The sequence below is a fragment of the Thamnophis sirtalis genome, unplaced genomic scaffold, assembly GCF_051295495.1.
Source record: "Thamnophis sirtalis isolate CommonGarterSnake01/CBP01778 unplaced genomic scaffold, rThaSir2_p1.2 scaffold_5, whole genome shotgun sequence".
NCBI classification, from domain to species: domain Eukaryota; kingdom Metazoa; phylum Chordata; class Lepidosauria; order Squamata; family Natricidae; genus Thamnophis; species Thamnophis sirtalis.
This window is the reverse complement of record NW_028261385.1, coordinates 79368856-79393931: the sequence shown is the minus strand read 5'-3', so window position 1 is coordinate 79393931 and position 25076 is coordinate 79368856.

Below are 25076 nucleotides of genomic sequence, written 5' to 3'. Positions count from 1 at the left end.
GAAAGGTGGTCAACAATAGGTCCTATTGTCTATCATAGTTCTACAATCAGCATCCATTCAATACACAGAAATATATTTAATATTTAAGAGTTCGTATAGTAATAACTATCAAAAACAGACCAACATGATGGCCCCAAACAAAGGAATTTGTAGGCATTTTCTTCTGTGAATTGCTTTGCTGTAGAAAGAAAATAGGCTGGTCCTGGGCTTGAAACTTGGACGTGGGCATTCTGGTCCCACCTTAGGCACAAAGCCAGCTTAGGCACATAAGCCATGTTATATTCTCTCATCTGAATAGAAGGAGGCAATGCCTCCTACTTCCAAAATATTGCCAAGGTAATTGCAGGAACCTGTGCAAGCAGTCACCAGGAGTAATTAAAGACTTGTGGAAGGTAGCTAGGTAGGGAAGGAAGGAAGGAAGGAAGGAAGGAAGGAAGGAAGGAAGGAAGGAAGGAAGGAAGGAAGGAAGGGAGAATATATGGAGAAAAGGTTATGGTATAAAACAACATAATTCACACTTGCTAGTAAGAGAGACACAGCAGTTGCACAATACACTATAATCTGGAAGAATCTGGATTTCTGTTGGATTAAATAAGGTTTAAGCTTCCACTTAAAGTGCAAAACCTCCTGTAAATTACTATTGTGTTCAATGAGTATCATTACCACATGAATGGTAAATGCGGGAAAAGCTTTTCATTTGTTGGACCTTGGATGAAAGGTCCTACTGGAATCTTTGCAGGAGATCTGAACCCCATTGGCTTTCTTTATACTTTGTGTATGCAAACATCTTAAGCGGGTGTTGCAGAGAAAAAGATGTGTACCAAGATTGCATTGCATATCAGTTCCTTATCAGTTATATATTCCTTATCAGTTTCAAAGTCATCCCCCCCCCCTAAAACTAAACAGATGCTTGATCCAACAGAAGACATAATGCCTTGGGAACAACAGAAAGACTGTGGACTGAGTAAGAGAGACATACATATATTCTTTGACTTCCAACAGGTCACTTAGTGACCATTCACAGTTACAACAGTACTGAATAAAGTCACTTACAATCATTTTCACATTTACAACCATTGCAATATCCCCAAGGTCAGGGATAAAAATTCAGATGAGTGGCAACTGACTCATATTTATGACAGTTGCAGTGCTCCATTTTACAACCTTCTGACAAACAAAGTTAATAGAGAAGCCAGACTCACTTAATAACCATGCTACTAACTTAACAACTCTAATGATTCACTTAACAACCATGGAAAGAAAAGTCATAAAATGAAGCAAAGCTCACTTAATATCTGTTTTGTTTAGGAACAGACATTTTGGGTTCAATTGTGGTCAGAATTTGAGAACTGTCTGTACTATAACATCAAGCAATGATCAGGGTTATTTTTCTCTGTATTTAACACATATTTCCTGCTTAACTCTGCATCCCTATGTCAGACTTCTCTTATTGCCTGCAGAAACCATAACATTATTAGTGGAGTCTAATAAGAGGACATTAATGTAATATAATGTGAGATCATTTAAACTAGTGTCTTCATTTTAGTGCTATGCAGCATGGAGTCTTATGTAGCTTCCTGCTGAGAAGCTGATTTAAATCATTTATTTCGTGAAATGTATGAACTAACTAACCTATTTCCCAACTCTTGGCAAGATTTTAAGGAATAGATAAATAACAACTTGCACCTTCCTGCTGAGGGAAATTGGGGAATAACCGTGGAGTCAAGCCTCAATAGAGTGATAAAAATGCCACCACCGTTGGTAATACAAGGAGTCCTGGAAGAGATAATTAAAAGTCTGAAGAGGAAGCTGTCACACTGATGAGTAGAAGGAAAAAGAAGGAGCACCGGGGGACAAAGATCAAATAAAAGAAAACAATATTTTACCCTAATCCATTAAAATCAACAATTAAAAACCAATACATTCTTCCCTATAGACACATAACTCAGCATGGTTTACTTATGCATGCAATACACATTGTGCTTATGTAGCATTTTTCCAACGGGATTGCCAAGGTATTTCACAGATACTAATGATACTGTTCAATCCATCTATTTTAAGCTAAAAAGGACAGCAGGTATTGTGTAGAATATAGATAGATAGATGATAGATAGATAGATAGATAGATAGATAGATAGATAGATAGATAGATAGATAGATAGATAGATAGATAGATAGATATAGATATAGATATAGATATAGATATAGATATAGATATAGATATAGATATAGATATAGATATAGATATAGATATAGATATAGATATAGATATAGATATAGATATAGATATAGATATAGATATAGATATAGATATAGATATATAGATATTACAAATGAGCATAATAATTGAATTTAGAAACAGCAAATGAAACTCTGAGGCCATGGGTTCAGTGGTGTCTGCGTATCGGGCAGAGATTCCTAGAAATGCAGAAAAGCTTGCATGGAAATATTAGGGGTTAAAGTTGGGACCATTTGCATGCAGACAATATAGTGCACCCTTGGGTCTTCCTCCCCCCCCCCCCCGACTCCATCCTAGCTCCATCATTATAAACTAAAGCAGAAACATTAGATTGTTAAGGAGCTCCAGCTCACATGAAGAGTTTGTCATTTGCATTACAAGTTGCATTACTTATAAGTTGCCGCCGTATGCTGGAGTTTCTGTTTAGGGATGCAAAGCTTGAACCGTGCAATCAGCTGTGTAAAAAATGGCTTACGTGTACCAAATTGGGAGTAAGACTTTTTAAAATGACACTTGAACAGCCAGTAACTGTTTCTAATGCCAGAGCTAAATAGGATTTATGTATTTCCTAGACTATTCTTCTGTAGTGAAGGTCTGGTGAAAGAAGATACTAGGCAATATATCTTGATTTTCATTCAAAGGCTATTTCTACTGAGCATCCTAACCCACTAATGCACAGGGTAACTTCCTAAAAGGAATGATGGATTAGATATTAGAAAGAGACATTTGCAGTATTAGGAAAATCCCTTGTTCTATAATGTCTTCTTGTGAGGAATATTACTGTATGTGCACAAGACTGCCACTAACACAGATCATTTTGAAGCATGTATTTTGATTGATACCTAGTATTAAAACATAATGACTACATACACACATTGTACTGAGGCCAAATAAACAATATTCTGATCTATTACTTTATTTATTAAATATCCAAATCCACAACAGCCTACAAAGCTAGAAAAACAACATAAAAACAGCTAATATATACAAATAATCCTCAAAGTACAACCACAATTTAATCCAAAATTTATGTTGCTAAGCAAGATAGTAGTTAATTGAGTTTTGTCCCATTTTACAACTTTTCTTGCCATAGCTATTAAGTGAATCACATTAGTAACCTGATTGCTGAGTGCACCTGGCTTCCACATTGACTTTGCTTCCTGGAAGGTGACAAAAAACTATCACAACCCTAGGACTCTGCAACTGTGATAAATACATGCCAGTTGCCAAGCATCCAAAATTTGATCACATGACTATGGGAATGCTGCAATGTTTTAAGTGTGGAAAACTGTCTTCAAAAATTTTTTCAGTGTCATTGTAAATTTGAACAGTCATTAAATGAATAGTTGTAAGTTGAGGACTACCTGTACAATGTGTAATAAGTAAACTAGATTATAAATCATTTTCCATAGCCTCCACTATCGCCCCATTTTATTATTACCTTCAATGTAATGGGATCTCTATCCTTTAAAGCCATACTACAAAGACATTAACTGACAAAGTTCCCAGAATAAAGGATTGAATTGTAATGTATTACAGCTAATGTAAATCCCACTTATTTTGGTGGTTCTACTCAACATATGACTAAAAGATTTGGATTGATTTGAATGCAATCAACCAAATGGGGATAGTCCATGCCTGAAAGAAGAGCCTGTTTGGTGTACTGATTAAGGCACCAGACTAGAAATGGGGAGATCGTGAGTTCTACTCCCATCTTAGGCATAAATCCTGGCTGGATTTACATATAGGTTTGTTATGGGGAAAATAAGAGGAGGAATAAGAGGCATTAAGTACGTTCACGACCTTGATTTTTTTTATCCAAATAACTAGCTGATAACCCAGTGTTTCCTGGGTATTTATTTATCGGGGGAAATGTCCAGACCAAATGTAATTTCTAATGTTGGATTTTCCTCCTTACCAGAGGGAGCCCCTTGTGGAGTACTGTGAAGCCATTACAATGGCAACTCCACTACGCTGTACAGTAGAAGCCATTTTAAGGCACAAAAGGCTGTATCGTAACAGAAAAAACACCGTGAGAGGCATTAGGGGTGTTTTACTGCCACAGTATTTTTTCCCAGAGAGTAAGTCATCTGTTTACGAAATTTGGTTAAAATTGCTTGAGGCTTTCTAGAGTTATGCTAGAACACACACAAACACACCACTACACACACACACACACACACACACACACACACACACACACACACAGATGGGCTATAAATAAAATTAAAATATTAAACCTACATATGCCACTTTGGAAATATAAGTGTTTGTGTGTGTGTATGTGTACACAAGTTGGCATTTAATAACATGTTAATATGTCAGAGAATGATAAATACATGGAACTAGGTGTATGTATGTTCAGGAGTAGTATATATAGGTGAGATCCAGATAGGATTGGAAACCAGTTGCCCAAATTTTGGCTGCCATCTTTTATGGCTTTTAGAAGGATCTGCATTCTGTCCCAGAAGCATTAAAATGTGTATTACACAGACTCCTGAGTAATAAGCAAGGCATAGTTAATTTTTTTTTTACTAGATTCCAAGGAATCGGATAAGAAGATAATCATTGCACCTCGATATTCAGGAGAGTTGCAAATTGCAAATCGTGTTTCCAACAAGTTTCACAAGACTTCTGTGTCTATTTATGTTCTGCACAGATGAGCCATTGCCATATGATTTGGTATGGATCATTTCACAAATGTTCAAGTAATGAGGCCGTCATTCTTTTTGGTTAGGCTCTATAAGCACAAGACTGTACTGATGTAGAATCATGAGATCCAGAACACAAAGACCTGGAGTGATGTGGGTTGTGTGAGTCTCTTCTTGGAACCTTGATTACATATTCATTCTCTGAACTAGGCATAAAGTCGTTTAGAAAGATATCCTGATTAGACAGTAAGATTTTAAGTTGGACCAAATTTTGAGGTAACATTGTGGTCTCATCTGAGAAACACTAAAATTTAAAAATCAATGCAATGTAACCAGTATGAGTACCAGAAGGTGGAGTTGCATTGTTATTTTACAAGGGACACCAGCCAAAAAATAAAAAAAAATCTAAACAGTAACTGGTTGACCATGTAGCCAGATCCAGACTGAGAGGTTAAGGTTCTTAACTCAAGGTATCTACCTATTCTGACAGCCATATCAGACCTGAATAAGAGCTTTCTAATATAATTAGCAAGCATTCTGTTTGAGAGTAACTTATGATTAAAAGTAATATCTATTCCATGCGAATCTTCCTGACCTCTGAAAGATTTCCCTGTTGTATCTACTCAGCGTTACTCCTCCTTTGGAAGTTCAGCTAGGATATAGAGTGGTTTTGTTGTTGATTTCTGAATTAATACTGTCTATGCTTGTTTCTGCATTTCTAGATTTTGGAAAATATTTTTGGACCTTGATCCCTAACTCTGACCTAGAACAGTGTAGATCATGGGTGCTCAAATCTGGCCACAGGGCTGGCCTGGAAATAGCAAAGTACTGGCCCACGATGGCTCTGGCAGCCAAAACGGGGGGGGGGGGCACAGGTAGCTCCCCTGCACCCCGTTTTTGGCCTGGGTGGTCTCCTGCAGCACCCTGCCAGCCAAAGCAGGGTGTGTCCTGTTTTGGCCAGCAGGGTGCTGCAGGAAGCATCCACCCCCCCCCCCAATTGGCCAGCAGAGGAGAACTACATCCGGCCCTCAAAGAAATTCAGTTTGACACCCCTGGTGTAGATAACGGTATAGAGCAGGGGTGCCAAACTCACGGCAACATGTTGTCACCACATGACGGATCCACCTTTTTCCCCTTTGCTAAAACGGGTGGGTGTGGCCAGTGCTTGACACATCCGGCCTGCAAGCTTGACTCCCTGGTATAAGAAAAATTTGAAATAGCATACAACAGAGTTTCCCAAACTTTTGTAGACTCATGGGGGGAGGGGAGAAGGGATGGTTCCACGTGAGCAGCTGGCAAGCATGTGTACACATGCTTGCCTACTGCTCATATAAGTGGGGATGCATATGTGCATGCATGTGCTTGCCCACCGCTTCCATGGCCTGGTTCCAAATGGCTGACAGCTAGGAGGTTGGGGACTCCTGTCATACAATAAAGACAGTTCTCATCAATTTTGCAAATCCATCTGTTGGGTCGAATAATCACACACTGATTAAATAGATTGAACTGTCATACGGTACATAAGGTACTATTACTTTCTGAATAGCTCATACTTTTAACCTTTGTGCAATCAATTGTCAATATAATCCTTAATTAGTCTGACTATCTAGCTGTTTTGCATCTAACACACCAATTCAGATAGAGGGTAGAAGGCTTTGTACTTAGGGTGACATGTCAGTCATCTTGGCAGTCATGGAGGGCTGCCTGCTATGCATGCTATGAAACTAGACATCCACATTGATTTTGTATTCCCTCTTCCAGTTTCTCAAGTAAGCTGGGAAGATAACTAGTAAATTTTAATGCAGGTTAAAGTTCAGCAAAAAAAGGCCCAGTAGAGGGACAATGCAAACAGAAAACTAGGGCAATCTGCATATACTTCATCTATATTTGAATAGTAGGAAAAACATTCATTTAGATCAATATATCCTGATGTCCCATTGCATCTTGGCAATATGCACAGGTTTCTGCATGACCTGAGCCAAAACTACCTGTTTTGAAGCATGAAAAATAGAGAAACTAAAAGCAGAGATATGATGCCCAATCCATAATTACAGAAAATATTTGAATCATAACAAAAGAACGGAAGCATCATGCTATCTTCTCTCTCCTCAGTAAGCTACATCTAACCAATAACAGGTGACTAAATCCTACTTTCTTGAAGACAGTTCAGAAGTTCAGGGGCTGAGATGTCAAGATATTTTGCAGATGTCAAGATATTTTGCTGATGATCAGAACATAAGAATTCTGATAAGAGAGGATTTATAATTATTTATATAATTATTTGTATGATAATTATATAATTATTAATTAATGTGTGTGTCTGTGTGTGTGTCTGTGTGTGTCTGTGTGTGTGTGTTCCAGTATAACTCGGAATGCCTCCAGCAATTTCAACCAAACTTGGTACACGGATGACTTACTGTTATGATACAGCCTGTTGTGCCTTAAAATGGCTTCTACTGTACTGCTGTAAAATGGCTTCTACTATACAGCATAGTGGCGTTGCCATGGTAACGGCTTCATAGTACTCTACAAGGGGGTTCCCTTTGGTAAGGAGGAAAATTCAACATTAGAAATTATGTTTTGTACGGACATTTCCCCCCTATGAGTAAATACCAGGGCAATGCCGGGTTATTACCACTAGTAATATATAAAATATAATTATAATTATTTATATTTTCAATAATAGCTGCTATGGCCAGTAAGTGCCATTCAAAGTTGCTGGAGAAATTCTGGCTTCTGAAAGTCCTTGATTTATGGCCATGCATTTAATGACTGTTCAAAGTTATGACTGAAAAAAGTGACTTTCAACTGATTCTCACACTTCTGACTGTTGCAATGTCCCTACAGTCAGACATGGTGCTTGGGTTTGAGTGCTTGGCAACCAGCATGTATTTACAATGGTTTGCAGTGTTCCTAAGTCACATACCAGTAATTTCCATTTGTCACATTCCCAGGGAGCTTCTAACAAGCAGTCTGTTGTGACTCAGCAGATGTCTGCTGTGAGTCTTTTCGGGATACAAGATTCATTATACAACTGGGGCTTGTAGAGGCAGGTTTGGAGATAAAAGGACGGATGCTGCCACGTCCTAGTCGCAGGAGTCAACGTTCCTTCGTGCGTGCCTTGGTTTGTACAACATTGTTTGATCATCAGTCGTGGTTTATGTAAGATTCACTTGGATAAGTGCTCTGTATGATTGTAACCCTGATTCATAGAGACTTTGGGAAGAAGTGTTTTGCTTTCATTTTGTTCAAATTGAGTTGCCGTAAGAAAGATTTGTTTTCATTACGTTATCTGGTCAAAGACTTGTATTTATGTTATTTTTGGGCTCGAAGCCAGTTTGAACTGAGAACTGATAAAGAAAAGTCCTTTTAAGTTTGCCTGTCTTGCCGTTTGTTAAGAGCCGTGAAGGGGGAGACAGAACACAGTCAGTGGGAGAAGTTGGATTCATATCACATCTGTGTGATTTGCTTAACAACCATGGCAAAAGATAAATAAATGTACAATTGGGTATGACTCACTTAACGACTACGTCATTTAACAAAAGAAATTCTGGTTATAGTTGTGGTCATAAGTCAAGGACTACCTGTGGTTTAAGCATAAAAATAATTTTGACAGTCTGCAAGGTCAAGTCGCGTGCAATGGCTAATCCAAAATGCAATGCTATTCAACTATCATGTTACTGGGTATGTGAATCAGCTTTTGTGGATCTATAGTGTAGCTGATGCTACTTTGCAAGGAAAGGTTCTGTACCCTGTGCAGATGTATGCCAAATGAGTATAGTATGTGGTATAGCAAATACAGAACTAAGAGATGAGTACTGAATGACAACCAAAAAATATATATGAGCCACAGTGGCGCAGTGGTTAGAGTGCAGTACTGCAGGCTACTTCTCCCTGCAATTTGGCAGTTCAAATCTCACCAGGCTCAAGGTCGACTCAGCTTTCTATCCTTCTGAGGTGGGTAAAATGAAGACCCAAATTGTTGGGGGCAATATGCTGACTCTGTAAACCAAGAGGGCTGTAAAGCACTGTAAAGTGGTATAGAAGTTTAAATGCTATTGCTATATACAATAGCTCTTTTGGAGGTAAATAATGCAACCTGAACTTATTAATGACACCTGTGTCAATTTGGTTATGTGCAATAAAATCCAACTAATTTTGCCACCGATGTCACTTATGATTCTAATTCTTTCTTTTTCTCTCCAATCTCTTGATTTCAGTTGAACAGTGCCTTATATGATATGCTAGAAATTTCAAAAGAATGAAATACAGGTAGTCCTCGACTTATAACAGTTTGTTTAGTGACCATTCAAAGTTACAATAGCACTGAAATAAGTGGCTTATGAGAATTTTTCACACGACCATTAGGATCCAGAGGATTGTTAATACCTCTCTTCAGGAGGTATCTTTCCCGCTGCCCCTAAAGGACGCAGTGGTAATACCCCTCCTTAAGAAGCCTTCTCTGGATCCAGCTTTCCTTAAAAATTACTGTCCAGTCTCCAACCTCCCTTTTGTTGGGAAGGTTGTCGAGAAAGTGGTGGCCTTCCAGCTCCGACGGACCTTGGATGAAGCACATTATCTGGATCCCTTTGAGTCGGGTTTCAGGCCTGGTTACTCCACCGAAACCGCTTTGGTCACGCTGACCGATGATCTCTGGCAAGCCAGGGATAGAGGACATTCCTCTATCCTGGTGCTTCTTGACCTCTCAGCGGCCTTCGATACCATCGGCCATGGTATCCTTCTGCGACGACTGGGAGAGGTGGGAGTGGGAGGCACTGTTCTACGGTGGTTCTCCTCTTACCTCTCTGATAGTCGCAGTCGGTGTTGGTTGGAGGGCAGAGGTCGACCCCTAGGCCCCTAAAGTATGGAGTGCCTCAGGGCTCGGTCCTGTCCCCTCTCCTATTTAACATCTACATGAAGCCGCTGGGTGAGATCATTCGTCGGCATGGCATTAAATACCACCAATATGTGGATGATACCCAGCTGTATTTGTCCGCCCCGTGCCAACTCAGTGAAGCGGTAGAAGTGATGTGCCAGTGCCTGGAGGCTGTCAGGGTCTGGATGGGAATAAACAAGCTGGCACTCAATCCCGACAAGACCGAGTGGCTATTGATGTTGCCCCCCCAAAATGGACCAGATATTCCATCTCTTAGCCTGGGGGGGGGGGAGAAACTCTTCACCCCTCAGAGAGGGTCCGCAACTTGGGTGACCTCCTGGATTCTCAGCTGACATTAGAATACCGCCTGTCAGCTGTGACCAGGGGGGGCTTTTGCCCAGGTTCACCTGGTGCACCAGTTGCAGCCCTACCTGGACCGGGAGGCACTTCAAATGGTCACTCATGCTCTCATCACCTCTAGGCTTGATTACTACAATGCGCTTTACTTGGGGTTGCCCTGAAGAGTGTTTGGAGACTACAATTGGTGCAAAATGCGGCCCCGTGAGCGATATCGGGTGTACCTAGGTACACCCATGTTACACCTATCCTCCGCGAGCTGCACTGGCTTCCCATCGGTCTCCGAACGCGCTTCAAGGTGCTGGTCATTACCTTTAAAGCCCTACATGGCTTGGGACCTGGATACCTGCAGGACCGCCTCCTGCCACATACCTCCCAATGACCCAGGTTCGGCGGATGCAATAAGGGCGGCAAAATGCGAACATTTCGCCGCCCTTATTGCCACGAGATAGGCTCTAATAAAGGCTCTCATCAGTGCTCGGTCTGACTCAGATTTACTGGCCCTCCAGTGACGCTCTAGGCGTCTCTTTTGGCATTTCATCTCCCGGAGTTCCTCGGTGAACCAAGGAGCCCTCCTGGATCCGCCGCCTCGGAGAGGTCGCAAAGGCGCAATCCGGTTTAGAGCCCCTGTCGCCGCTATATTCCAAGCAGCGACTAAGGACTCCACCGGATTGTGGATGATAGTATCAGGTATTTCTCCAAGCGCCGTCTGAAACCCCATTGGGTCCATCAGGCGCCTGGGGCGGAACCACCTAATCGGTTCCTCCTCCCTACAGTGGGGGATTGGCCTCCGAAAGTCAAGCCTCAGCAGGAAGTGATCAGACCATGACAAGGGCAAGGTTTTAATGCCCTTCAACTCTAGATCACATCTCCACTGCTCCGACAGAAATACAAGGTCAAGTGTGTGACCCGCTGAATGAGTCGAACCTCGAATTACTTGGGTCAAGTCCATGGCTGTCATGGAAGCCATGAACTCCTGCGCCCCATCAGAGCATTCACCAAGTGTAGGCAGGTTGAAATCCCCCAGAACCATAAGCCTGGGGAACTCCACCGCCACTCGGCTACTGTCTCGAGGAGCGGGGGGAGGGCTGTTGCAACGCTGTTGGGAGGTAGGTACATTAGCAACAGACCCACTTGACCACCAAGGTCCAGCTTCATCAACAGGGACTCACACCCGACAAACTCCGTAGCAGGGATCCTACGAGGAACTAAAGACCCTTGGACAATGACAGCCACTCCTCCACCCCTTCCCTGGGATCGCGGCTGATGAAGCACCTGAAAACCTTCTGGGCACATTTCAGTGAGGGGGACTCCTCCCTCTGGGCCCAGCCAGGTCTCAGTAATACATGCCAGGTCTGCCCCCTCGTCTAAAATTAGGTCCCGGACAAGGGGAGCTTTGTGAACCACAGACCTGGCATTTAGTGACAACAGCCTGAGACCAGGGCCCTGACAATTCTCGCCACCTGGCCCTGGAGTGGAACTAACAGGGCCGGAAGGAGGGATCTCTGTGATGTAGCGAACCCTCCTTCTCCGGTAATGGCCAGCCCTGAAGTTCCCGTCATACCTGCCCCTCCCCATAGTGACCGTAATGCTCCAGCCCTCCCCCGCTACCGTAGACCCCACAACCCCTCCCACAGCTCCCGCACCATCCAGCAGGCAATCCTTAACACTCATTCTAGGATGGGAAGTAAGTCTGGGCCCCTACCACTTCTGCAGTGGCACTCAATGGAGGAGACACCAGGCAATACTCTCAACCCTCTCATACACACGCAGCCACTCACCTATGCAGTCCCCACGAAATAAGTTAAACACAAAAAATACAACAGTATGAATTTTTAAAAAAAGGCACCTTCTTTTAAATAGCATAGATTAACTATACTTCCAAAAAGCACATCAATTTTAACAGCATCTGTACAAGTATAGTCTGAAATGTAACACTATAAACAGTGTATATTGTCTGTACTGTTTGGTGTTTGCTGCAAGGAGGCAAATTGCTGGGAGGCAGAAGCAGATTTCCCCCCCTTGTTTTCCTCCCCAAAAACTAGGTGTGTCTTATACTTCGGAGCGTCTTATACTCTGAAAAATATGGTAATTAAGATCCCGCCCACTCCAGAATTCATGGGTAAAAATTAATCTAGGGTGGGAATGCAGGGAGGGGGTGGAGCTGCCCTCCTACTTACCTTTGGACAATTGCAGCCAGGCCTCACCCTCTCCCCCCAACACCTGGCTCGCCGGCCCATTTCTTCTGCAGCTGGCAAGGCTGGCAAGACTTTCCTGAAGTCCTCTGTAGCTGATAACAAAGCTCCAGATCGATTCAGAGCTCTGTTATTGGCCGCAGAGGCCTTCAGGAAAGCCTTGCCGGCTGCAGAAAAAGAAGTTCCTTAAGGCCTTGAAAAGGAGGCCCAGGGTGACGCGTGCAAGTGAGATTAGTTAGTGGATTACATCCCCCTAAAATAAGACCTGGTGCCTTTTGGGGTGGAAAAAAAATATAAGACAAGGCTTTCAGGGAAACATGGTGTTTTCTTTTTAGTGATTGGCATATTACATAGATTGATGGATGGACTATAGATTGGGAAATTTTTCCTAATCAAGTTTATAGCTATCTGTATTTTCATGTAATCAAGTCATTGGAGCATGCAAAAGAAAATGTCTCGGTAGTCATTAGTAAAAATAGTAGTCTGTGAATATGTATGCTTAATGTATCTTTTTTCAAGATCCAAGAGTATTGTGTATATTGTTCTAAAATATTTATGCATTTGCTTAGGAAATAGGATTGAGGCTGAAGACCCTGAGGAAAAATGTGAATGCAGGGAAGCCAAGTTATAATCCAACACATTAACTAAAGTTGTAAAATGCTTTTACTACTTACATGGTGGAAGAGGAAAGCGGAAACCATAAATCCTTCTCCCAACACTCATCAGCATGTTTTTGCTAAAATTATTTCTGTCTTATTGACAGATATAACTTACTAGCATTCAGTTATTACTTGCAAAAAATGAAAAGGAAATATGCCATGGGCTATTTTTTAAGTGATTGTAGGAACAAACCCGTCTGTCTGTCATACAGTATATATGGGCCAAACCATTAGACAGAATGATGCGAAGTGTTCTTGGCAGCACATGCAACCATATCAGCTCAGCTATTTCTTCTCATTTCCTATAGTAGCTATAAATACTTGCCTAGGCTTCCCAAGAATCTCTCTGAAGAATAGAGCCATTCAGAAATAACAAAGAGGAAGCAAGCTTAGTATACAGGGTTCTTATGGCTTTACATATAAATACCTTGAATGCTTTTCAGATATGGAGTGGAAGTGGGAGTGGGATGGAATTGAATGGAATTGAATAGGAATAGGATAGAAAAGACTAGAACAGAATTATTGACCAAGTGTTATTACACAAGGAATTTGTCTCCGGTAGATAAACTCTCATTGTACATACAAACAACAACGTAATATAATCATAAGATACCAATAGGAGAAGGTAGCATAAAAATGAGAAAGATAATAGCAATACAGTCATATTACATGGGTAAATATTCCTATACAGTATAGACCAATATACCAATCCATATTGGTAGAATGGCATACTGCTTGAATGGATAATGTGTAGTCAGCAGTAGGATCAAGGAGTAATAAACTGTTACTAAGGCATGTAACAAATACAGGAACTTTTGGTCTTGTGTGTGAATACACACACACACACACACACACACACACACATCATGCAAATGATTTTGGCTTAGCATGTTGTGTGAATTCATCCAAATTCTAAAGCTTGGAGAGCTACTATGTATCCAAGGATATAATTCTATTATTCACGGTTGAGTGCCAAGGCTTCTTAATAAAACTAGAGTATGTGACATAATCAAGAGATATATTTATAATAGCAATAAGATGTTCATCATTTAGTGGCTGAGTTTAACATATTGCATTAAGCTATAATGTGATTTATTTGCTTTTGCCTTGGTCTTCATGAATCCAGTTATTATGATTTAGAAATTATGGTTTAAGGCTTATAACAGTGTGTGAACTGTATCAGCTAATTCCTGCTTATTACCAAACTATGGCTCAGCATAATAGGAGAAAAATCAATGTGGATAATTTTATTGCCATTGGCAAAAACTTTGAGCAAAAACTTTGAGCAAAAACTTTTCAAGTACAGTCATGACGAATTTGGAATTTTAACTTCTCCGTGATATTTTTCTGATTTGGACAATTGAAAGCAGTTCCTCAGGGCAAAGTTGTCAACAACCCTAAATTGTCCAGCTTGCCAGCCAAAACACCCAGAACATGTAATGATTTAAAAAAACCCGCTAAATAAAAGGCGTAAGAGAAAGAAATAATGGAATTAAACTTAAGTAAGTAGTTAATTATGAGCACAGAATCTAGTCAATCCATAGAAAATTGGAGAAATTCTGGAGGAATTCTGGAGAAAAAGTGGCAAACTGAAGACAGTGAAGCCAACAACCACACTGGAAGGAAGAATTGACAAGGATTTGAGATTACCCAAAGTTCTTAATTTAGGAAGAACTTAATTGAAACTAGTGTGGTAAAAGATTATCTAGTTTTAATGAAACAATTGTGGGCAATAAGGTGAATCCCTAGGTTTATTATTTCTCAAGTCTTCACAATCTTCAATTAAAACACTGTTCAGATGCTGCAGTTCATTCAATAAATTAGATAGCATCTAATATATTGAGTGCCAAAGAATTGAAGCCTTTGAATTATGGTGCTGGAGTAGACTCCTCCGAGTTCCTTGGACTACAAGGCAATCAAACCGGTCAGTTCTAGAGGATATCCTGGCTGTATTTTAAAAGGTTAGATCCTGAAGATGAAACTCAAATACTTTGGCCACCTAATCAGAAGGAAGGACTCACGGGAAAAGAGCCTAATGCTGGGAAAGATTGAGGGCAAAAGAAGACGGGGACGACAGAGAATGAGGTGGCTGGATGGAGTCACCAAAGCAGGAGGCATGAGCTTAAATGGACTCCAGAAGATAGTAGAAGACAGGAAGCCCTGGAGGAACATTGTCCATGGGGTTGCGATGGGTCGGACACGACTCAGCAACTAACAACAACAACAAGAAATATTGCTGTCCATCTCACACAACAATTAAATAAAACAATAAGTATTTGAAATCAATCATTAAAATCAGTCATTCTTAAAATAGAAAAATACAACTCAGGTACAGGAGAGAGTAGATTAAACACAATGATACGGTCATTCTAGAATAAGCCCTGGAATGACAAAGCCGGGTCTTGAGGGATCTAGGGAAAATTAACAGAGATGGAGCTAACCTTACTTTGGTGTAAGATGGGAGAATATTCCATATTCCTTCTCTCAACCATCCTCTTTGCAATGAATTCTAAATATGTTTTAAAACTGTAAGAATACAAATAGGCTTTGTAGAAAGAGATTAGATACAACCAGATACAATTAGCAAACACAAGGCAGGGAGCAGAAACAAATCACACACAATAATCTATCAGTGCAGAATCAGATTCTAGAGGCCTCACAATCAGGGCAGATAAGAAGGCAAAGTAAAGCCAAATAATTGGAGTCCAAGTAATAAAATAAATGACAATACAGAGTTGAAGTTCAAAAGCGCATCAGAAAGCAATTCAAAATCCCAAGAGCTGAGAAATAAAAATTTCAAAGCAGGAGCTGCATCAGATTTTATGATAGTGTTTCTTACAAAATGATCGTATCTCAGTGTAAAGATTTTATAATCCAAATTTCTCTGACCACTCCTCATTCCAGCTGATTCTTTGACAAACAATAGCTTTTGCACATTTTCAACTGTTTCATTTTGTCCTCTGGGGGGGAAAGAGGGAAGGCTAATCCATAAAATCAGAAGATAAAGATTCAAAAGACAGTCCATACCACTTTGTTGGGTTATTTTAAAATGGTTATTTCAGAAATTACTGTGGCTGGTGTTAATTAGAAAAAAAGACTGTTCTGCTCTATTGTTTACCTATTTTAGTAATCACTAAGAAGAAGAGAAAATATCTCCCTATTATATTCTATTATGCTGTTGGCTTTGGATTGCTTCTGATTTAATCAATGAATACTCTGGTTAGATTATTATCATTAAGTACTTAAGTCTGTTGATGGATGACAGTTGATATGTCACTTGCATATTGAGCACTCATTGCACAAACACATTCCTGAAGTTATTGGCAACAATTTTAAAGAATCGGTTGTTTTTGTTGTTGTTTGTAAGAATTGTAACACGAGACTAGAGAAGATTAGGGGACTATGGTTGGCTGGCCAGTCCTTTCTAAAATGTTTTCATCTATCCTGTATATTTATCTGAGACTCACCCAGGTTTCATCAGCTTCAGCGTGATACATTTCAACTTCTGTAAATTTTAGCAACATACTACAAATTAATGGGAATTGAAGTCAAACTTATCTAGACTTGGGTGAAGGTAGTTTATAAAGGGCCTGTCAGCTACACACAACTAGAAGAGTTCAATTTGCTGTTTTATTGCTCAAGCCTAAACATAGCAATCTTTTCAGACTGACAGTTTGTACCTGGGGAAGACTAAATAAGGTTCAACTGCATTCTAGAGGAATCGAACTTCGCCCTCTTGTAACCCATGTAGGGATTCTAGACTAAGTCCTGGTCTGACTCCCCCCACCCCCTGGCGTGGCAGTCTCTCTCCTACATTACCTGATATAATGATGCTCTTGGTCATAGAATAATCTGGTTGCTTATTTAGTCTTTATAGCTCACATGGGGTGGTTTTGTGTGTGTGTGTGTGTCTGTGTGTGTTAAAATCTGTGAGAAGGTATATGGAGCATCATTCTCCTGTGGAATTGTGTATGTCAATTTATGCATAAAAGGGGGAATGCTGGCATCATTATGTTCCATCTGCTATGTTGTTAATTTTGACCATCAACCCCATGGCTGATGCTGAACCCAATCAACTCAGAAGGTCCTGAGTTATTAAGTAAATTAAAATGATTAAAAACAACAGTAATAATTAATGTCAATGAACCCCTGTATGCCAATAAAACTTGGTTAGGATTAAAGGCCTGGTGAAATTAAACTATCTTTGAAGATATTTCAAAAACATTCCAAACTGTGGGGCCACCACCCAGAAAGTCTGTTATTTTATCTGTGTCCATCCTACTTCAGAGAGGAAGTAATAGGCCTTTCAAGATGTTTCTCACTGGAAGGACAGATTCAGTTTTTCTGATTCAGAAGATAGTGCTGAGATAATGAGAGAATAGTATTTATATTAGCTGGGCCTGTTCTTGGTTTACACATTTCTCTTTTAACAAAATCAGAACTAAAAATCTTCATATAATGATGAACAGTGACTAACGCATGAAATACTCTTTCAGCTCCTCAATTAATTGTTTCATATACCTCTTTTGATCATTCTATAAAATGAATTATGCTGTTGGTAAAAGAACAAGTACACTCTTGAATGGAGAAGAGAAATTTGGATACCTGTTGACTTACATTTGCCTTATTGGTCTTGTAGTTTAATGTATCTAAAAGGCTTTTATCAGTCAATGAGCAGATATGTAGACAGTGGTGGGATTCAGCCAGTTCGCACCACTTTGGGAAAATCGGTTGTTAACTTTCTGAGCAGTTGGTGAACTGGTTGTTGGAAGAAATCATTAGGGCAGAGAACTGGTTGTTAAATTATTTGAATCCCACCACTGTCAGTGTTGACATTCTCTCCATTCTGTATCAAGCCAGCTGCATGCGCAAATAAGGTTTTAAAATGCTTACCTCATGTCTTCTAGTTCTCACAAGTAACAACTGATGATTAATAGTTGGAATTTATTGAAACTGGGTGGCTAATAAATTCAAATGCGTAAAATTCTATGCATTTCTGCATGCACAAATAGCCATCTAAACAGAGGAGATATGAAGCAAAATGCGTTGGCAGAATATAATTTAGGCCAAACAAATATAAACTCTGGGGCACATGCACACATGCATTTCTTTTTTCCCGTCATCAATAATAATAATTTGATCTTTCTTGGTTCAATGTTTGAGAAATGAAGTAATTGGAAATGAAAGTTCATATCTTCTGATCCCAGAAAGCTTCCCAAAATTTGGAAAATCCAGCTTTTCAAATTTCAAAAAGGAGACAGGCAAATGAAAGCTTTTTAAATTCAGTTGGCATGAGCATTTATTGAATTTATTGAACTTGATCAGGACCTTTGTACAGTAAAGAGTTTAAAGGAATATTCTGAAGCTGAATGTGTGCATATATATTTGTTGCATGCCTGGAAGACAAAAATGGAAAATACCTTCAAACTCAATTACACTAATACTACTTAACTAGTTTCTTAATCACCCAGAGGGTTGCAGATATGTTTATTTCTTCCCATTCAGAACACTTTTAATTTTAAAATTCTTTTCTTAAAAATTTCATCTTCTAATTTAAAGCTTACTTCATTTTCTCAGTGCCCTATTTTGGGATGTGATTTTTAATATGCAAATAACATTACAGAATCTGGGGAAATGCAGATTTGAACATAAAGTATGCGGCAGCATATTCTGGTGTATAAAGAAGCTTGGTACAGCCGAACCAGGTAAATTTACCTTTAAAATGTGAGCCATATGAACTCTTCCTTTTCACTCAGTAGTAATAAGAGACTAAATCCCAGATAGGTTTATGTCATAGAATGAAATTGTTTCTTAAAAATGAAAAGTCAATGAACAGTACTAGTATTTTGCCTTTGACTGCATTTTTTCATAGATGTGAGAATAGAATGTGCTACAGGTAGTCCTCAATTTATAACTATTCATTTAATGACCATTCAGTTATAACGACACTGAAAAAGTGATTTATGACCTTTTCACATTTATGACCATTGGAGTATTCCTATGGTCATGTGATCAAAAGACAAATGCTTTACAACTAGTTCATATTTACGACAATTGCAGCGTCCCAGTGTCATGTGATCATCTTTTGTGAACTTCTGACAAGCAAAGTCAATGAGGAAGCCAGATTCGCTTAACAACTATGTTACTAACTGAACAATCAAAGTGTATTCACTTAACAACTGGGGCAAGAAAGTTCATAAAAGGGGTCAAAACTCATTTAAAAACAGAAATTTTGGGCAGTTGTAATCGTAAGTAGAGAATTTACTAGTCTTGGGGAATTCAAAATCCAGGAAAAATACTCAAAACCCCTTTGTGCCAGTGCCTGGAGGCTGTTAGGGTCTGGATGGGAGTAAACAAGTTGGCACTCAATCCAGACAAGACCGAGTGACTTCTGATGTTCCCTCCCAAAGATTGGCCAAGTATTCCATCTCTCAGGCTGGGGGGTGAAATTATACGCCCCTCAGAGAGGGTCCGCAATTTGGGAGTCCTCCTGGATCCCCAGCTGATGTTAGAATACCATTTGTTGGCTGTGACCAGGGGGACCTTTGCCCAGGTTTGCCTGGTGCACCAATTGCGACCCTACCTGGATCGGTAGGCGCTTCAGACAGTCACTCACGCCCTTGTGACCTCAAGACTGGATTACTGTAATGCGCTCTACATGGGGCTGCCCTTGAAGAGTGTTCGAAGACTTCAGTTAGTCCAAGCGATTGTGGGTGCACCCAGGTACACCCACGTCACACCTATCCTCCGTGAGCTGCACTGGCTACCCATTAGTTTCTGGACCCGCTTCAAGGTGCTGGTTGTTACCTATAAAGCCCTACATGGCATCGGACCTGGGTACCTGAGAGACCGCCTCCTGCCGATTACCTCCCATAGACCGTTTAGATCTCACAGGTTAGGTCTCCTCCGGATTCCATCTGCCAGCCAATGTCGGCTGGCGACTCCCCGGGGGAGAGCCTTCTCTGTTGCAGCTCCAGCCCTTTGGAACGACCTCCCCGTGGAGATCCGGACCCTTACTACCCTCCCAGCCTTCCGCAACACCACTAAGTCCTGGCTGCTCCAGCAGGCCAGGGGGCTTGTGAAATATCCAGCCCCACGGTAACTGTGAATGTTGTGTATTTTAATGTGTTGTTTTGTTTATTTATCCCCTTCCCTTGTTTATTGTAAACCGTCCGGAGTCCTTCGTCCGGAGTCCTTCGGGAGTGGGCGGCATACAAGACCAATAAACTCAACTCAACTCAGTGAAAAATGGCTCTGAGCTGATGGAATGTATTTTATGAGGCTGGTTACTTGTTACAGCCAAAATCGGTGTTCTTACAATGGCAGAACACCAGTGTTGCTGGACAGATAGTTATCCTTTAATTTAACAGTGATGATTCATTCTTAAAAGGAAATTTTGTGCATTATGTGATTAATGTATGAAATATATATCAACTTTTAGCCTTTGAATTGGCTTCATAGTGATGAAAAGATTGTGTAATATGATTCCACATAATCTAAATTTAACTAGTTTAAAAGTTAATTTGTATTATCCTATATTGAGCTGTTTAGGAATCTTGTAGTGCAACACTGTGGAATAATGATGGTTTAAATGTTATTTTGCTCTTTAACATTTTTAACGTTATTATATTTCTTTTTTTCTAGTTATATTTTGCTAGAATCTATGTTACTCCATATGAATTTCCTGATTTTACAATTTTGTTGAAACTAGTTGAACTGTTCGTACAAGTCCTTTTTTTTCTGTGTTAGCTATACTTTTAAGCAAATAATAAAATGAAAAAAGTCATCACCATAAATTTTACATCCGGTCAGATCTACTATCAACTCAGGAAGGTCAAAAGATGCTGGCCCTGAAGAAAGAGGAATATAATAAGTTGCAGTAACCACTAGGGGGCTTAGAGGGCACATAATTTTGGTGTAGCTTACAAATCTCCAAAAGAGAAATGAAGAAAAAGGTTTGTATGCCATTATTCTGACAACAATAGAAAGACCCAGTGTGAAGTGACTAAGGTTTCTCAGTATCTTACTTAGGAAAGAATGCTGATTCCAAATGGGTATCAATTTTTTTAAAAAAAATACTAGCTGTGATAAATTGCTTTTTAACTTCTTTCACACAATATCCTTTTTTACATTCATCCAATACATTTGTGCCTTTAATCCTGTCTCTAAACTATTCTGCTAGGTTTTTTTTTTAATTAAAACCTAATCAGCTTGTGAAACAGACACAAAATGCCATAGCTTGCCTTTTGATCAAGTGTATGAAATTCTATTATCAGTTTTTTGGAGGAACTGTAAACAAGGCTATTTTACATATATAAGCAAGTGATTTTTTTCCTCAGTGACATTTTCTGGGTGCAATGAAGATCTTCATACTTATACAGAGAGTGGAAAAGAACCGATGCAGCTCAATTTGTACAATCTATGAACAGCTTTGCCCTAGGAATCCTATTTGTTTATAAACTGGCCAAAGAAAGTGTCCTGTGCATTGAACCTGTACATTTAGTTTTCTCTGCTGTGTCAGAGTTGGATTTATATAATGCTTGACTAGTGCTCATTAATTGCAGGTAGGAGTGTAGTTCTGGTCAGCTCCACTATCACTACGGTGGGAACATACGGAGAAGTGACAGTGCATGAGTGCTAGGTACAATACCAGTCTTCCCAAACTTGATGCCTTCCAGATGAGTTGTGACTGTAACACCCGGGCTACAATGCTAGGGTTTCTAGTCCCAACACAACTGGAGGGCATCAGTCTAGGAAAACTGAACAATGACAGTCATGTCTAAACACATCTGCATGCTCTCATTTCTCCTGCTTGCACAACAATTAAAGATCTGCAGCTGTGGACTACAAGTGAATTCCCATGTTCAGATTAACATCAAAGCCATGCCGCAGTTACATATTTAAGTCAATACGGTGAGTCGTAGGCAGAGACTTGGAGTTGAATCAGGAAGCTCGGGTCCAAATCTCAGTTCAATTGTGAATTTGGTGGCCTTGGACCAACCATTTTCTTTCAGCTAAGCTACCGCAATTGTTCTAAACAAATGAGATAATCTTCTATAGGTCACTTGAAGTTCCTTAAAGACCACATAAAAAACCAATAAACAAAAGTATATATATTTTCAGGCTTGTATTGTGGGGTGGTTAACTTCTATCCTCTGTGACACTGCAAGATACATGTTCCATTTCCATTTGCTTTCTTCTGAAATAGCAAATGGTTCAAATGGTTCCTGCAATAAGCATTCATGAATTACAGAGATAGTAAACAATGAAAGCCAATCAAGAGTTCATCTTTTTTGGAGAGGGCATTGTCTTCTATGAACCCACTAAGGGTCACTACAGGAACAGAGTGAGTGGGTGGAAAACACATAAACCTTGTCTTTCCTCCAGTCTCTTTTTCTCTGATTGCTATTAGTGGCAATTAATCAAAATTGTTTGGATCTCTCTACCCACCGCAATTCTGTTTGAGCGAGCGAAAGTTGAAAGCAGGGATTGCTTTCCAAATGATGGGAAGGGCCTGCAGAGCAGCAAGAGCAGCAACAAGCCCAAAACTAATCAAGCTCTCTCACTTTGCGTGTTTGGTACAGCTGCATCCAAGTGCAGGGGAGCTGTGTTTGTGGTGTCACAGGCCAATGGGAAAGGACAACAGCTTAAGACTAATTGCTGTAGGGGCTTATTTTCAGAGGCCCAAATGAGTCTTTAGCTTGATTCTGCAAAGTGCTTTGTTGGTTTTCATGCTTCATCACGCTCAGGCTATCGGAGGCGTTTAAATTCCATTAAAAGTCAGTACTAAATAGGCACCAAAGTGTCATGTTTACTTTTGAAAATCTGTCCCTTAATCTTCTTCTGGGGTCGAAAGCAAAAAGAGGAATGCTTTTAGTGAAGAGAAGAATGGGAAGTGCTCTATCCCACACATCTTAAATTTAGGTTTTTAACAGATAAAAAGCCAGTGTGTAGGATTCTTCACTTTCCGGAAACGTTGCTGAAAAAGCAATGATAAGGAACTAGAGCTATGCAATATCACTGTTTTAACAACTTTTTCCTTAAATTCAACTTTGGGATGAAGGATGGGAAATAAAATCATGCAGTGTTTTTCATATGTGGTAAATCACACGACCGTCCACCTTCTACGCAGTTCATTTGACAGTAAAGAGATCCTGTCTGAAATTCAGGTTGAAGGTATTCTTGACTATAGCTAAGGTTGCTTGGACAGTCAAGTGGTGACAAGCTTTTTCCATCTGATGCCCTCCAAAGACATTTGGACTACAGGTCCCATCATTCCCACCCCGGTCATTCCCACCATGCTGCCAGTAGGTGATGCAACCTATTGATCAACATAGCTGAGAAGTAATAGGGAAAGTCTACAGAAAAGGATTTTTCTATTCTTTTCCCCATTATCTTTATAACAGATGGTTAGTTTTAAACTACACGTCATACACTTACTGTTTCAACCAAGATGCCTTTAATAGACAGAGCAATAACACTTGTAGACTACACCAAGTTAATTTGAATCTATTTATTAAATAATCTGCTCCATTAGTTTCCCTTGAAGGGAAAGTGTTTTCTCCTCACATAACCCTGAGAGGAAGGCTGAGAAATTGTGACTCACTTTCCACCAAGGGTCAGTCCAGCAGGTGGCAGCACGTGGCCAACCTTGGTTCTTACCAAAAAAAGAAAAGAAAAGAAAGAAAGAAGAAAGAAAAGAAGATAAAGTCAGGCCTGGCTGGAAAAGAGCAGAAAACCTCTTAGAAAACATCAAAACATTTTGATCAAAAAAATCAAATCATCCAAAGACTGCATTGGAAAGATTAAAAAAAATATCCTGGTAGAAAGCAATGCTGTAGTTTGCATTGTCAAGATCATTGAGTTCAATGGCTTAAAGAGAACTTATTATTAGAAATATGAATTTGAGTGCCATCGGTTATATGGTTATGAAGTTTGATGGAGTGGGGTTTCGGTCCCACTATTTCCTCACTAGCTCTGTCTCTCTCTCTCTGCATTAATCTGTGGGTGCATGTCCTCCTAATTTCCTCCAACAGTTTCACACAATCTGCAGAACAGCCCTAATTTAAAGGGACTGCTTACCTTTGCCTAGGTAGGGAATTCTAGTCAATCTGGAAACCTGAGCTCTTAAGCTCCAGCCCTGTCTCAACTATGACCCACTAGCAATGCAGTGCTGAATCCCTTTCTCCCCATAGCCTCTTCTGACTGTTTTTATCTCTTTGTCATACTAGGAATATGTCAGGAAAGGGAATCGGGTGGGATGCTGCAGCAGAAAGCAGAGAACTGGTTGGGAGGGGGTGGTGGTTAGGGGTGAAATAAAGGAGCCAGTCTGTTTCTGAACAATTAGAAGAATCCGTTTTGATTCGCCAGCTTTGCCCTGCCCCCCTTTTCTGGGGTTTCAGGCCTTGTGGTGGAAGGTGTCATCAGAACACAAACTGACAGGTATGGAGCAGAGACATTTGTTGGGAGCATCAGGCAAGTCAGATGGCACTCAAAGCAAAGTGAAGGGCTGAGTAGATTTTGACAGGCAAAATGAAGCAAAGTAAAGGCTAATAACTTTTAAGTGCAAACTTAAGCAACTTGGGTTGGTAAGGGAAAGCAAAAGAATTGGTTAGATTTGTAAAGCTGTTCCAAGGGATTTAGCTCCAACTTGATAGCTGTGTTCATACAGTGCTCCTGGGTAACTATGATTCATAGAATTACACCAATTTTCCAGGGTCATAACAATGAAATGCACACTAACTGCACTAGCTGGGTTTGCATAACACAGAAAGCTGAAATGTGGCTGGCTTTGTTTCTAGTACCTTTCTTTCAGTCCTTTCTATAGTGGTGAATGATAACCTGCTTTGGATGGGCAGGATCCATTTTAAACTCTTAAGATTGATAGAAATAGAGCAATTTTCTTTAGTGCCCTCCAGTTAAGATGGACTCCAATTCTCTTATTTTCCAGCCAATGGGGGGGGGGGGGGCAGAAAGACTGAGAAGGATGGGGAGCTGCAATCACACAACTCTTGGAAGGCATCAATCCCAGCAAACGCAACCAGGTACACTGTTGTGTGTCCCACAGAGGCTGGGATTTCTCCAATCTCGGGGAAGGCA